The sequence below is a fragment of the Bombina bombina genome, chromosome 2 (genome assembly GCF_027579735.1).
Source record: "Bombina bombina isolate aBomBom1 chromosome 2, aBomBom1.pri, whole genome shotgun sequence".
NCBI classification, from domain to species: Eukaryota; Metazoa; Chordata; class Amphibia; order Anura; family Bombinatoridae; genus Bombina; species Bombina bombina.
The window spans coordinates 1,017,575,427-1,017,590,153 of NC_069500.1; positions in this window are offsets into that span (position 1 = coordinate 1,017,575,427).

Below are 14,727 nucleotides of genomic sequence, written 5' to 3' on the forward strand. Positions count from 1 at the left end.
GTTCAGCTCTTTTGCCTGTAAAAAAAACCATACAATACCCCCCCCCAACATTACAACCCACCACCCACATACCCCTAATCTAACCCAAACCCCCCTTAAATAAACCTAACACTAAGCCCCTGAAGATCTTCCTACCTTATCTTCACCATACCAGGTTCACCGATCGGTCCAGAAGAGCTCCTCCGATGTCCTGATCCAAGCCCAAGTGGGGGGCTGAAGATGTCCATGATCCGGTAGAAGTCTTCATCCAAGCGGGGCAGAAGAGGTCTTCTATCCGATTGATGTCTTCATCCAAGCGGCATCTTCTATCGTCATCCATCCGGAGCGGAGCGGCAGCATCCTGAAGACCTCCGATGCGGAACATCCATCCTGGCCGACGACTGAACGACGAATGACGGTTCCTTTAAATGACGTCATCCAAGATGGCGTCCCTCGAATTCCGATTGGCTGATAGGATTCTATCAGCCAATCGGAATTAAGGTAGGAATATTCTGATTGGCTGATGGAATCAGCCAATCAAAATCAAGTTCAATCCGATTGGCTGATCTGATCAGCCAATCAGATTGAGCTCGCATTCTATTGGCTGATCGGAAGGTCTTCAGGATGCTGCCGCTCCGCTCCGGATGGATGACGATAGAAGATGCCGCTTGGATGAAGACATCAATCGGATAGAAGACCTCTTCTGCCCCGCTTGGATGAAGACTTCTACTGGATCATGGACATCTTCAGCCCCCTGCTTGGGCTTGGATCAGGACATCGGAGGAGCTCTTCTGGACCGATCGGTGAACCTGGTATGGTGAAGATAAGGTAGGAAGATCTTCAGGGGCTTAGGGTTAGGTTTATTTAAGGGGGGTTTGGGTTAGATTAGGGGTATGCGGGTGGTGGGTTGTAATGTTGGGGGGGGGTATTGTATGTTTTTTTTTACAGGCAAAAGAGCTGAACTTCTTGGGGCATGCCCCGCAAAGGGCCCTGTTCAGGGCTGGTAAGGTAAAAGAGCTTTGAACTTTAGTAATTTAGAATAGGGTAGGGCATTTTTCTTATGTTTGTAAATATTTTTTTATTTTTTGTAACTTAGTTCTTTTTTATTTTTTGTACTTTAGTTAGTTTATTTCATTGTAGTTATTTGTAGATATTGTATTTAATTAATGTATTGATAGTGTAGTGTTAGGTTTAATTGTAGGTAATTGTAGATATTGTATTTAATTAATTTAATGATAGTGTAGTGTTAGGTTTAATTATAACTTAGGTTAGGATTTATTTTACAGGTAATTTTGTTATTATTTTAACTAGGTAACTATTAATTAGTTCTTAACTATTTAATAGCTATTGTACCTGGTTAAAATAATTACAAAGTTGCCTGTAAAATAAATATTAATCCTAAAATAGCTACAATGTAATTATAATTTATATTGTAGCTATATTTGGATTTATTTTACAGGTAAGTATTTAGCTTTAAATAGGAATAATTTATTTAATAAGAGTTAATTAATTTCGTTAGATTAAAATTATATTTAATTTAGGGGGGTGTTAGTGTTAGGGTTAGACTTAGCTTTAGGGGTTAATACATTTATTAGAATAGCGGTGAGCTCCGGTCGGCAGATTAGGGGTTAATAATTGAAGTTAGCTGTCGGCGATGTTAGGGAGGACAGATTAGGGGTTAATACTATTTATTATAGGGTTAGTGAGGCGGACTAGGGGTTAATAACTTTATTATAGTAGCGGTGCGGTCCGCTCGGCAGATTAGGGGTTATTAAGTGTAGGCAGGTGGAGGCGACGTTGAGGGGGGCAGATTAGGGGTTAATAAATATAATATAGGGGTCGGCGGTGTTAGGGGCAGCAGATTAGGGGTACATAAGGATAACTTAACCCCTTAGTGACCAGAGCACTTTTCCATTTTCTGTCCGTTTGGGACCAAGGCTATTTTTACATTTCTGCGGTGTTTGTGTTTAGCTGAAATTTTCCTCTTACTCATTTACTGTACCCACACATATTATATACCGTTTTTCTCGCCATTAAATGGACTTTCTAAAAATACCATTATTTTCATCATATATTATCATTTACTATAAAAAAATTTATAAAATATGAGGAAAAATGGAAAAAAACACACTTTTTCTAACTTTGAACCCCAAAATCTGTTACATATCTACAACCACCAAAAACACCCATACTAAATAGTTTCTAAATTTTGTCCTGAGTTTAGAAATACCCAATGTTTACATCTTCTTTGCTTTTTTTGTAACTTATAGGGCCATAAATACAAGTAGCACTTTGCTATTTTCAAACCATTTTTTTTCAAAATTAGCGCTAGTTACATTGGGACACTGATATCTTTCAGGAATCCCTGAATATCCATTGACATATATATATATATATATTTTTTAGAAGACATCCCAAAGTATTGATCTAGGCCCATTTTGGTATATTTCATGCCACCATTTCACCGCCAAATGCGATCAAATACAAAAAATCGTTCACTTTTTCACAAATTTATTTACAAACTTTCAGTTTCTCACTGAAATTATTTACAAACTGCTTGTGCAATTATGGCATAAATGGTTGTAAATTCTTCTCTGGGATCCCCTTTGTTCAGAAATAGCAGACATATATGGCTTTGGCATTGCTTTTTGGTAATTAGAAGGCCGCTAAATGCCACTGCGCACCACAGGTGTATTATGCCCAGCAGTGAAGGGGTTAATTAGGGAGCATGTAAGGAGCTTTTTGGGGTATTTTTAGCTTTAGTGTAGTGTAGTAGACAACCCCAAGTATTGATCTAGGCCCATTTTGGTATATTTCATGCCACAATTTCACCACCAAATGCGATCAAATTAAAAAAAACGTAAAATTTTTCACAATTTTAGGTTTCTCACTGAAATCATTTACAAACAGCTTGTGCAATTATGGCACAAATGGTTGTAAATGCTTCTCTGGGATCCCCTTTGTTCAGAAATAGCAGACATATATGACTTTGGCGTTGCTTTTTGGTAATTAGAATGCTGCTAAAAGGCGCTGTGCATCACACATGTATTATGGCTAGCAGTGAAGGGGTTAATTAGGTAGCTTGTAGGGAGCTTGCAGGGTTAATTTTAGCTTTAGTGTAGAGATCAGCCTCCCACCTGAAACATCAGACCCCCTGATCCCTCCCAAACATCTCTCTTCCCTCCCCTACCCCACAAATGTCCCCGCCATCTTAAGTACTGGCAGAAACTCTGCCAGTACTAAAATAAAAGGAAAATTTGGGCTTTTTTGTGCATTTTTTTAGCATATTTACATATGCTTCTGTGTAGGATCCCCCTTAGCCCCCAACCTCACTGATCCCCCACGAAACAGCTCTCTAACCCTCCCCCTCTGACTTAATGTGCGCCATCTTGGGTACTGGCAGCTGTCTGCCAGTACCCATTTTAGTGAAAAATATGTGTTTTATAAAAAAAATGTCCCTTTTCTGTAGTGTAGCCCCCCCCCCCATACCAACCCCTCACCCCTTCCAGATCCCTTAGATGCTTTTAAAAAAAAATGTTTATTTAATTTTTTCTTACACTTTATTTCTAACTTTTTTTCTGTAGTTTAGCGGTTCCCACCCGCTCCCGCCCCATGTACGCGCCCGTCCGCCACCCCCCGTGTACGCGTGCGCGCCCCCGAAGGCTCCGCCCCCGATCCCGCCCCCCCCTCCACCTTACAGAGCTCACCGATGGCCGCCCACCCGCCTCCCACCCACCAACGATACCGGCCATCGATGTCCGGTGCAGAGAGGGCCACAGAGTGGCTCTCTCTGCATCGGATGGCCAGAAAGTGTTATTGCAGGATGCCTCGATGTCGAGGCATCACTGCAATAACCGGAAAGCGGCTGGTAGCGAGCAGGATCGCTTCCAGCTGCTTTCCAGGCTGAGGACGTGCAGGGTACGTCCTTGGTCGTTAACTGACATTTTTTAGAGGACGTACCCTGCACGTCCTCGGTCGTTAAGGGGTTAAGTAGCGGCGCTTTGCGGTCGGCAGATTAGGGGTTAATTATTGTAGGTAGTTGGCGGCGACGTTGTGGGGGGCAGATTAGGGGTTAATAAATATAATACAGGGGTCGGCGGTGTTAGGGGCAGCAGATTAGGGGTACATAAGTATAACGTAGGTGGCGGTCGGAAGATTAGGGGTTAAAAAAATTTAATCGAGTGGCGGTGATGTGGGGGGACCTCGGTTTAGGGGTACATAGGTAGTTTATGGGTGTTAGTGTACTTTAGAGTACAGTAGTTAAGAGCTTTATGAACCGGAGTTAGCCCAAAAAGCTCTTAACTCCTGACTTTTTTCTGCGGCTGGAGTTTTGTCGTTAGATTTCTAACGCTCACTTCAGCCACGACTCTAAATACCGGAGTTAGAAAGATCCCATTGAAAAGATAGGATACGCAATTTACGTAAGGGGATCTGCGGTATGGAAAAGTTGCGGCTGAAAAGTGAGCGTTAGACCCTTTTTTGAATGACTCCAAATACCGGCGGTAGCCTAAAACCAGCGTTAGGAGCCTCTAACGCTGGTTTTCACGGCTACCGCCAAACTCTAAATCTAGGCCTTAGTTTACAAAAAATAAAAGAAGTTAAAATCACAGAAAAACAAACAAACAACATTATCCGAAATCAAAAATAAAAATACTCCTAATCTAATACCCCCTTTAAAAAACAAACAAACCCCAAATTAAAACCCTAATCTAAGGCTAAACTACCAATAACCCTTAAAAGGGCTTTTTTGTAGGGCATTGCCTGAAGTTTAACAGCTTTTTTGCATAAAAAATTACTAAGTCCCCCTCTAACAGTAAAACCCCTACCCACCAAACCCCCCAAAATAAAAAAACCTAACACTAATAAACCTAAACTACCCATTGCCCCTAAAGGGGCATTTGCATGAGCATTGCCCTTAAAAGGACATTCAGCTCTTTTTCAAAGTGCCCCAAAAAAACTAATTTTAAAAAACAAAACAAAAAAAAAAAAAAAAAAAAAAACTAACACTAAAGCCCCAAATAGGTACTCACGGTTGCTGAAGTCCGGCGGAGGTCTTCTTCCAGGTGGGTCCATCATCTTCATCCACAGCGAAGGCGACGCTGAGCGGTGTTCTCAAATGTGGCGATCCTAGTCGATGGTCCTTGGTGGCAGCATGGAGGATCCTCTTCATGCGATCTTCCGCCGCACACTGAAGATTTAATTCAAGGTACCCCATATTTATTGTTTTTTTTTTAAAATACTTATTGCGGGCGCTTATTTTTTTTTGTAATACTTATTGCGGGATGTTATTTTATTTTTGAATGCTTATTGCGTGCGGTTAGTTTTTTTTTTTTTAGTACTTATTGCGGGCGTTTTGTTTTCTGTAATGCTCCATTTGCCTTCGCTGCATCCCGGTGGATTCCGAAAATGCAGGGTGGTGAAAGAATCCAGCCAAAAGAATTCCAGGTGAATATTTTTTGGCTGCACGTGCAGTCAACATTCTGTTTGCTGCCTCGCACTGCCAACATTCCTTTGATGATGCGTGCGCAACTGGAGACACCGACAGATGCATTACAAGCATGATAATAGTATAGATTAATACAGCATAAAAATACTTTTCCATATTTTCAGTTATTTGACAACAAAGGGCTCCAATGTACACACACACACCTATATATATATATATATATATATATATATATATATATATATATATGTGTGTATTTATGTTTTACTGTATATATTTCCCATGCCAATGTTCTTCACTTACAGGATAATGTACTTTTTATTGTAAATACATATTTCTATATATATCTGTTTATACCTATACCTGTATATCTATTCCTATAGATATATAGGTATAGATATGTATTTTACACAAACAGTATCATATATATATATATATATATATATATATATATATATTGATAAAAAGTACATTATTTTCTTTGTGAAGAACATAGGAATATAAGATATGCCTTTTGCTCAATCTTAACTTGGTTGGGTTAGCACACATGAAAACATAGCATTCTTAAGGCACATTATTGAAATATTACATATAAAATATTTTTAAAAAATAATAAAATTTATTAAACATACTGTTAAATATATAGATATATTATATGTATTATTTTGAATATTTTACAGTATGTTTAATGATTTTTATACATTTTTTAAACTATTTTATATTTCAATAATGTGTCTTAAAGGGACACTGAACCCGCATTTTTTCTTTCATGATTCAGATAGAGCATGCAATTTTAAGCAACTTTCTAATTTACTCCTATTATCACATTTTCTTCATTCTCTTGGTATCTTTATTTGAAATGCAAAAATGTATGTTTAGATGCCGGCCCATTTTTGGTGAACAACCTGGGTTGTTCTTGCTGATTGGTGGATACATTTATCCACCAATGAACAAGTGCTTTCCATGATACTGAACCAAATTGCTTAGATGCCTTCTTTTTCAAATAAAGATAGCAAGAGAACGAAGAAAACTTGGTAATAGGAGTAAATTAGAAAGTTGCTTAAAATTGCATGCTCTATCTGAATCATAAAAAAAACATTTGGGTTCAGTTTCCCTTTAAGAATACAAGTTTTTATGTGCACTAACCTGACGGCGTTAAGATCTAAATTGCGAAACATGATGCGCAAAAACCATATTTTACATTCCTATGTTCTTTACAGAGAAAATAATGTACTTTTTATTATTGAATATATATTTCTATATATATATCTGATATAGGAATACATTTGCAGGTATAGGTATACAGATTTATTTAGAAATATCTATTTAATAATAAAAGGGACATATTCCAGTAAGTGAAGAACATTAGAATGTGAAATATGTACAGTAAATATACAGTAAATACATATATACTGTATATATATATATATATTTATAAACACATGTATATGTATTTATCTGTATATTAAAGCCCTTTGCTTGCCTTTTTTTCCCTAAAACCTAATATTTTTATCAATGTTATTATAAGTGTAACTGTAGTGTACAATGTATTTTTGTGTTTTGTGCAACATTTTAGTTGAACGTTACAGTTAGCCAGTCATGCTAACCTGACGCATCTTAAATTCAATTGTGCTCAAGCAAACACGTTTACTTTCAATTCGTAATACGAGCACAAAGAGCCGTGATATACCCTGTATATATGCGTTTATTGTCAACTATACATTTTACATGTGTGACTTAAAAATGGTGTGCATTACTTTATTAAAGACTTTTATTTGCGTAAAATATTAAAATAAATTATTTCAAACATATTAATACATTAACAAATTTTGGATTTACAGAAGTACAGACAGATGGTTTAAATCACCTGACCTTTGGCCTTACTCAGACAGTTTTTGTGCTCCAGTCAGACATAGACATTCAGTAGATAGTTGTAGATAGCCATGCTTTAGATAGATGTAGATAGCCATGGCTTGTTACATCAGCTGCATATTTGCTGTCATTTCTCGATATGTATTCTCTATGCATACACATGGCTATATTTTTATGAACCCTGGTTATGCTAATGTTTTGACAATCCATAACTGTATACGTTATATTGCATTGTGGGATCCTGATGATAAGCAAGAAATCTCGGTTCAAGCCTGGAGATGCCAGCTCTGAGCTATGAAGCAAGAGGTAAAATATGGTTTTCTCTGTCACGATACACCTTTCAGAGATTCAGCCTTCATGTAGGAGCAAGTATGAGGCTATTGTTCAGTTCTCTCAGTCTTGGTTTTAATCGTAATAAACTATTTGCAGTAATTAAAGAATTTCAAAATGTTTTGCTCTCTTGTCCTCACACATCCATACATTGTTAAGTTTACATAGCACTGCTATTTGTACAAAAAGCCATGACTTATGTTACTGATGTAGGAAAAGGGATTGTTTTATTTTCTAGACTTATTACATATTATGGCTCATACTAAATAATTGTGGATTTAACCAAATTAAAGATGGAAATGTTCCATTAGGTTTATTTCCTCCAGTTCCATTTAAATACTTTATAGAGAGTCATTTAAAACAGACATGCATTGTTTTTGTATTTTTTAAAAATATATATATTTTTTTAAATGAAGTCACATGTGATACAAGTACAGACCATACCACCAAAGGTCTCATTTTTAAAGGAGACAGATCGAAACACTTTGCACCAAATTCTGCCCTGTGACTAGTACCTGATAAGAGTGCACCTATAGAAAATAATGACTTGTTGTGGCATAAAAAAACAAACACATGCACATTTTAAATGGCATCCAATAATGCAACTCTCAAAGTGTACTAAGGGCTCAATGAAAACTCACCGGCAGAAATCAAGAAAAATCTTTGGTATTCTTTTAGACCTTATATTGTAATATAAGGGTCTGACCTTTACATCCAGAACCAGCATAGTGAGATAAACATCTCTTAAGTTATCATTTGTGTGTAAAATTCATCGAGGGACTTCACTGTACTAATTAGACTTTTTCGATCATCTCACCTGAGCAGACAGCTTTAGATCATCAGACCCTAAAAGTGATATTTTAAACTTATTGCAACATCTCTCAAAGTTATATGTAGTCCATAATAAAATATGATCAAATCACACACACATACGTACAAACAAATGATATGTCACTTCTCTAAGGGCTAGATTTAGAGTTGGGCGGTAGCCGTGAAAACCAGCGTTAGAGGCTCCTAACGCTGGTTTTAGGCTACCGCCAGTATTTGGAGTCAGTCAGGAAAGGGTCTAACGCTCACTTTTCAGCCGCGACTTTTCCATACCGCAGATCCCCTTACGTCAATTGCGTATCCTATCTTTTCAATGGGATCTTTCTAACTCCGGTATTTAGAGTCGTGGCTGAAGTGAGCGTTAGAATTCTAACGACAAAACTCCAGCCGCAGAAAAAAGTCAGTAGTTAAGAGCTTTCTGGGCTAACGCCGGTTTATAAAGCTCTTAACTACTGTGCTCTAAAGTACACTAACACCCATAAACTACCTATGTACCCCTAAACCGAGGTCCCCCCACATCGCCGCCACTTTTTTAACCCCTAATCTGCCGACCGCCACCTACGTTATCCTTATGTACCCCTAATCTGCTGCCCCTAACACCGCCGACCCCTGTATTATATTTATTAACCCCTAACCTGCCCCCCACAACGTCGCCGCCAGCTACCTACAATAATTAACCCCTAATCTGCCGACCGCAAAGCGCCGCTACTTACGTTATCCTTATGTACCCCTAATCTGCTGCCCCTAACACCGCCGACCCCTATATTATATTTATTAACCCCTAATCTGCTCCCCACAACGTCGCCTCCACCTGCCGACACTTATTAACCCCTAATCTGCCGAGCGGACCGGACCGCTATTATAATAAAGTTATTAACCCCTAATCCGCCTCACTAACCCTATAATAAATAGTATTAACCCCTAATCTGCCCTCCCTAACATCGCCGACACCTAACTTCAAACATTAACCCCTAATCTGCCAACTGGAGCTCACCGCTATTCTAATAAATGTATTAACCCCTAAAGCTAAGTCTAACCCTAACACTAACACCCCCCTAAGTTAAATAGAATTTAAATCTAACGAAATTAATTAACTCTTATTAAATAAATTATTCCTATTTAAAGCTAAATACTTACCTGTAAAATAAACCCTAATATAGCTACAATATAAATTATAATTATATTATAGCTATTTTAGGATTTATATTTATTTTACAGGTAACTTTGTATTTATTTTAACCAGGTACAATAGCTATTAAATAGTTAAGAACTATTTAATAGCTAAAATAGTTAAAATAATTACAAAATTACCTGTAAAATAAATCCTAACCTAAGTTACAATTAAACCTAACACTACACTATCAATAAATAAATTAAATAAACTACCTACAATTATCTACAATTAAACCTAACACTACACTATCAATAAATTAATTAAATACAATATCTACAAATAACTACAATGAAATAAACTAACTAAAGTACAAAAAATAAAAAAGAACTAAGTTACAAAAAATAAAAAAATATTTACAAACATCAGAAAAATATTACAACAATTTTAAACTAATTACACCTACTCTAAGCCCCCTAATAAAATAACAAAGCCCCCCAAAATAAAAAAATGCCCTACCCTATTCTAAATTACTAAAGTTCAAAGCTCTTTTACCTTACCAGCCCTGAACAGGGCCCTTTGTGGGGCATGCCCCAAAGAATTCAGCTCTTTTGCCTGTAAAAAAAACACATACAATACCCCCCCCCCCAACATTACAACCCACCACCCACATACCCCTAATCTAACCCAAACCCCCCTTAAATAAACCTAACACTAAGCCCCTGAAGATCTTCCTACCTTATCTTCACCATACCAGGTTCACCGATCAATCCAGAAGAGCTCCTCCGATGTCTTGATCCAAGCCCAAGCGGGGGGCTGAAGATGTCCATGATCCGGCTGAAGTCTTCATCCAAGCGGGAGCTGAAGAGGTCCATGATCCGGCTGAAGTCTTCATCCAAGCGGGAGCTGAAGAGGTCCATGATCCGGCTGAAGTCTTCTAACAACGGCATCTTCAATCTTCTTTCTTCCGGATCCATCTTGCAGACCTCCGACGCGGAACATCCTGCTGGCCTGACAGATTACCGACGAATGAAGGCTCCTTTAAGGGACGTCATCCAAGATGGCGTCCCTTGTATTCCGATTGGCTGATAGGATTCTATCAGCCAATCGGAATTAAGGTAGGAATATTCTGATTGGCTGATGGAATCAGCCAATCAGAATCAAGTTCAATCCGATTGGCCGATCCGATCAGCCAATCAGATTGAGCTTGCATTCTATTGGCTGATCGAACTTTGAACTTTAGTAATTTAGAATAGGGTAGGGCATTTTTTTTATTTTGGGGGGGCTTTGTTATTTTATTAGGGGGCTTAGAGTAGGTGTATTTAGTTTAAAATTGTTGTAATATTTTTCTGATGTTTGTAAATATTTTTTTATTTTTTGTAACTTAGTTCTTTTTTATTTTTTGTACTTTAGTTAGTTTATTTCATTGTAGTTATTTGTAGATATTGTATTTAATTAATTTATTGATAGTGTAGTGTTAGGTTTAATTGTAACTTAGGTTAGGATTTATTTTACAGGTAATTTTGTAATTATTTTAACTATTTTAGCTATTAAATAGTTCTTAACTATTTAATAGCTATTGTACCTGGTTAAAATAAATACAAAGTTACCTGTAAAATAAATATAAATCCTAAAATAGCTATAATATAATTATAATTTATATGGTAGCTATATTAGGGTTTATTTTACAGGTAAGTATTTAGCTTTAAATAGGAATAATTTATTTAATAAGAGTTAATTAATTTAGTTAGATTTAAATTATATTTAACTTAGGGGGGTGTTAGGGTTAGACTTAGCTTTAGGGGTTAATACATTTATTAGAATAGCGGTGAGCTCCAGTCGGCAGATTAGGGGTTAATGTTTGAAGTTAGGTGTCGGCGATGTTAGGGAGGGCAGATTAGGGGTTAATACTATTTATTATAGGGTTAGTGAGGCGGATTAGGGGTTAATAACTTTATTATAATAGCGGTGCGGTCCGCTCGGCAGATTAGGGGTTAATAAGTGTAGGCAGGTGGAGGCGACGTTGTGGGAAGCAGATTAGGGGTTAATAAATATAATATAGGGGTCGGCGGTGTTAGGGGCAGCAGATTAGGGGTACATAGGGATAATGTAAGTAGCGGCGGTTTACGGAGCGGCAGATTAGGGGTTAATAATAATATGCAGGGGTCAGCGATAGCGGGGGCGGCAGAATAGGGGTTAATAAGTGTAAGGTTAGGGGTGTTTAGACTCGGGGTACATGTTAGAGTGTTAGGTGCAGACGTAGAAAGTGTTTCCCCATAGGAAACAATGGGGCTGCGTTAGGAGCGGCTTTTTTGCAGGTGTTAGTTTTTTTTTCAGCTCAAACAGCCCCATTGTTTTCTATGGGGGAATCGTGCACGAGCACGTTTTTGAAGCTGGCCGCGTCCGTAAGCAACTCTGGTATCGAGAGTTGCAGTGGCGTTAAATATGCCTGTACGCTCCCTTTTTGGAGCCTAACGCAGCCATTCTGTGAACTCTCAATACCAGAGTTATTTAAAAGGTGCGGCCAGAAAAAAGCCAGCGTTAGCTACGCGGGTCGTTACCGACAAAACTCTAAATCTAGGCGTATGTCTGCATATGATTTTTCAGAGCATGCTTCAGAAATTGTTAAATTAAACACTAGATGGCGCAATAGGTACCAATTTGTAGTACTTGTATTTTGCATGATTTATGTACTTCTATCAATTGAGTAAAAATAGCACTGCAGCATTATATTACTGTGAAAAAATGTTAATGTGTATGGAAATATATTATAACTATATACGATAAACATATTTAAATACAATTATAGTTTAATAAGGATAACATTTCTTTAAAAGTAGCAGCACAGCAGACATATTTAACCCCTTAAGTCTAATATTTTATGTTTGATTGTTCAGTCTAAATAAGGCTTTTATGTGTAATGGAGTTTTCATTTAATGATACAATACATTGCTGTCTGTTTTAGACACCACTAATAATAAAATGTGGAAACTAAGTATAACAATTAGAATTAGACTATATTTTGCAAAACCACTTATCTGTAATAATGACTATTAATATACTATTATGACCAGTAAGTGAGATTTAGGGAAAAAGTAAGAGTTAATGTACATGTTGCCAGGTCATTGTCCCCTGTGTGTTTGCAAACAGTTTAACCATAGGGTTGAAAAAGAAAAAAACAACAACATAATCCTCGGTAATCTGATTTCAGTCCTGCCAAAACTTTACAAAGACGTGTTTAGTTAATCTGAAGCAGGGAGAGGACATTAGATAAGTGCATTCACTGTACTGAAAATCCATAAACAATAACAGGGGAGATCACACAAGCTTTTCACTAGATTTATTTCGAACGATAGAAAGATATTGTATGCAAACTGAACCGCCGCAATAAAGGAAAAAACAAACAAATAAAAACACGATTAATAATGCTTAACAGGTTTAGACATTTAATTTCAGTAATAAAATCTAAGTGGAGGGGGAGTTGCAGCAATAACAGAAATTCAAGTTATGTATTTTTTCAATGTCTCTCTGTTCACTTTATCTGTACTGTTAAAAGGGACATGTAACACAACATTTTCTTTCATTACTCACACAGAGCATACAGTTTTAAAAAAGGTTTCCAATTTACTTAAATTATCAAATTTGCTTTGTTCTCCTGGTATTCTTGTTAAAGAGATACCTATGTAGGTAGCATGCGCATGTCTGGAGCACTACGTGGCAAGAAAAAGTGCTGCCATAAAGTGCTCCAGACATGTGCGCGATTCTCCCCGCTTTTCAACAAAATATACCAAGAGAACAAAGAAAATGTGATAATAGAAATACATTGTAAAGTTGTTTAACTCTTTGGGGCTGTAGCGTATCATGTCCAACAGACATCGCTGAATGTGGAGAGCATACGCTTCCGGCATTGCACAAGCAATTCTGGTGAACTGCTTGCGCAATGCCGCCACCTGCAGATTTGCGGCCAATTGGCCGCTAGCAGGGGGTGTCAATCAGCCCGATCGTATAGGATCGGGCGAATTGCAGACCGCAGCCTCAGAAGCAGTGGACCAGTTATGGAGCAGATTGATAATTTGGCCCCTTTATCTGCTGAAGCATTTCTAGAAGCATTTTTAGATGCTGCTTCCATTCAAGCCCTACTGATGCCATTGATCAGTTAGAAAACCCCACACATTAGATATTGGGGTTTTTATTTCAACAGACCCAACAGATTCAATGTGTGAAATTCATATTTTATTTAAAAAAAAAGTAATAAACAAGGAAGTAAACTTTTCTGTGTATTTTTTTTTTTCAAACCCAATTGATAAAAAAAAATAGGTAAAAAATGAGTAATCCCCATATAAATAAGGGTCTTTCTGTATAGTTTTGTAACTCTGATCTGCATGTAGGGTCTCCCATGAGCCTCTACTGCCAGGTGAAGGGCTAATCAGATTTATAAGAAGGGGTCATGGGGTTTCTAGGGCTTTTTGATGGCCTTTTATACGTGTACATGTATTTAAATGTCTATGCTTTTATTTCTATATTTTTTAAACTGTGAACACAGTAGATTTGCATAATCAGCAAATGCAAGATAACAAGACAATGCAATAGCCTTAGTCTGAACTTCAAATGAGTAGTAATTTTGTCTATTTCCACTCACCCTGTACCATGTGACAGCCATCAGCCAATCACAAATGCATACACGTACCATGTGACAGCCATCAGCCAATCACAAATGCATATACGTTTATTCTAATTTTTGCACATGCTCAGTAGGAGCTGGCGACTCAAAAAGTTTAAATATAAAAAGACTGCGCACATTTTGTTAATGGAAGTAAGTTGGATAGTTGTTTAAAATGGCATCCTCTATCTGAATAACTGGCCTTGGGTGTTTCTAGGGCTTTAGGGAGCTGAGATTGAGGGGTTTGAATACTTAACCTCCCACATCCAGCTTCCGTAAGCTCCCTTCTACAGTTCTGTGGTTCTGCACTTCCAGGTCTCCAGTGCTGGAGATTCCAGGTAGGGATGGGCGAATGTTTCTAAAAACTCGAAATTTAAAACGAATTTTGATACATTCGTTTGTTCGAATTGAATTTCGAATGTTTATATAACAGTCTAACATTCTATTTTCGAATTTTGCAATAAAATTAGAAAATATTCGTTCGAATAATAGAATGTTTAG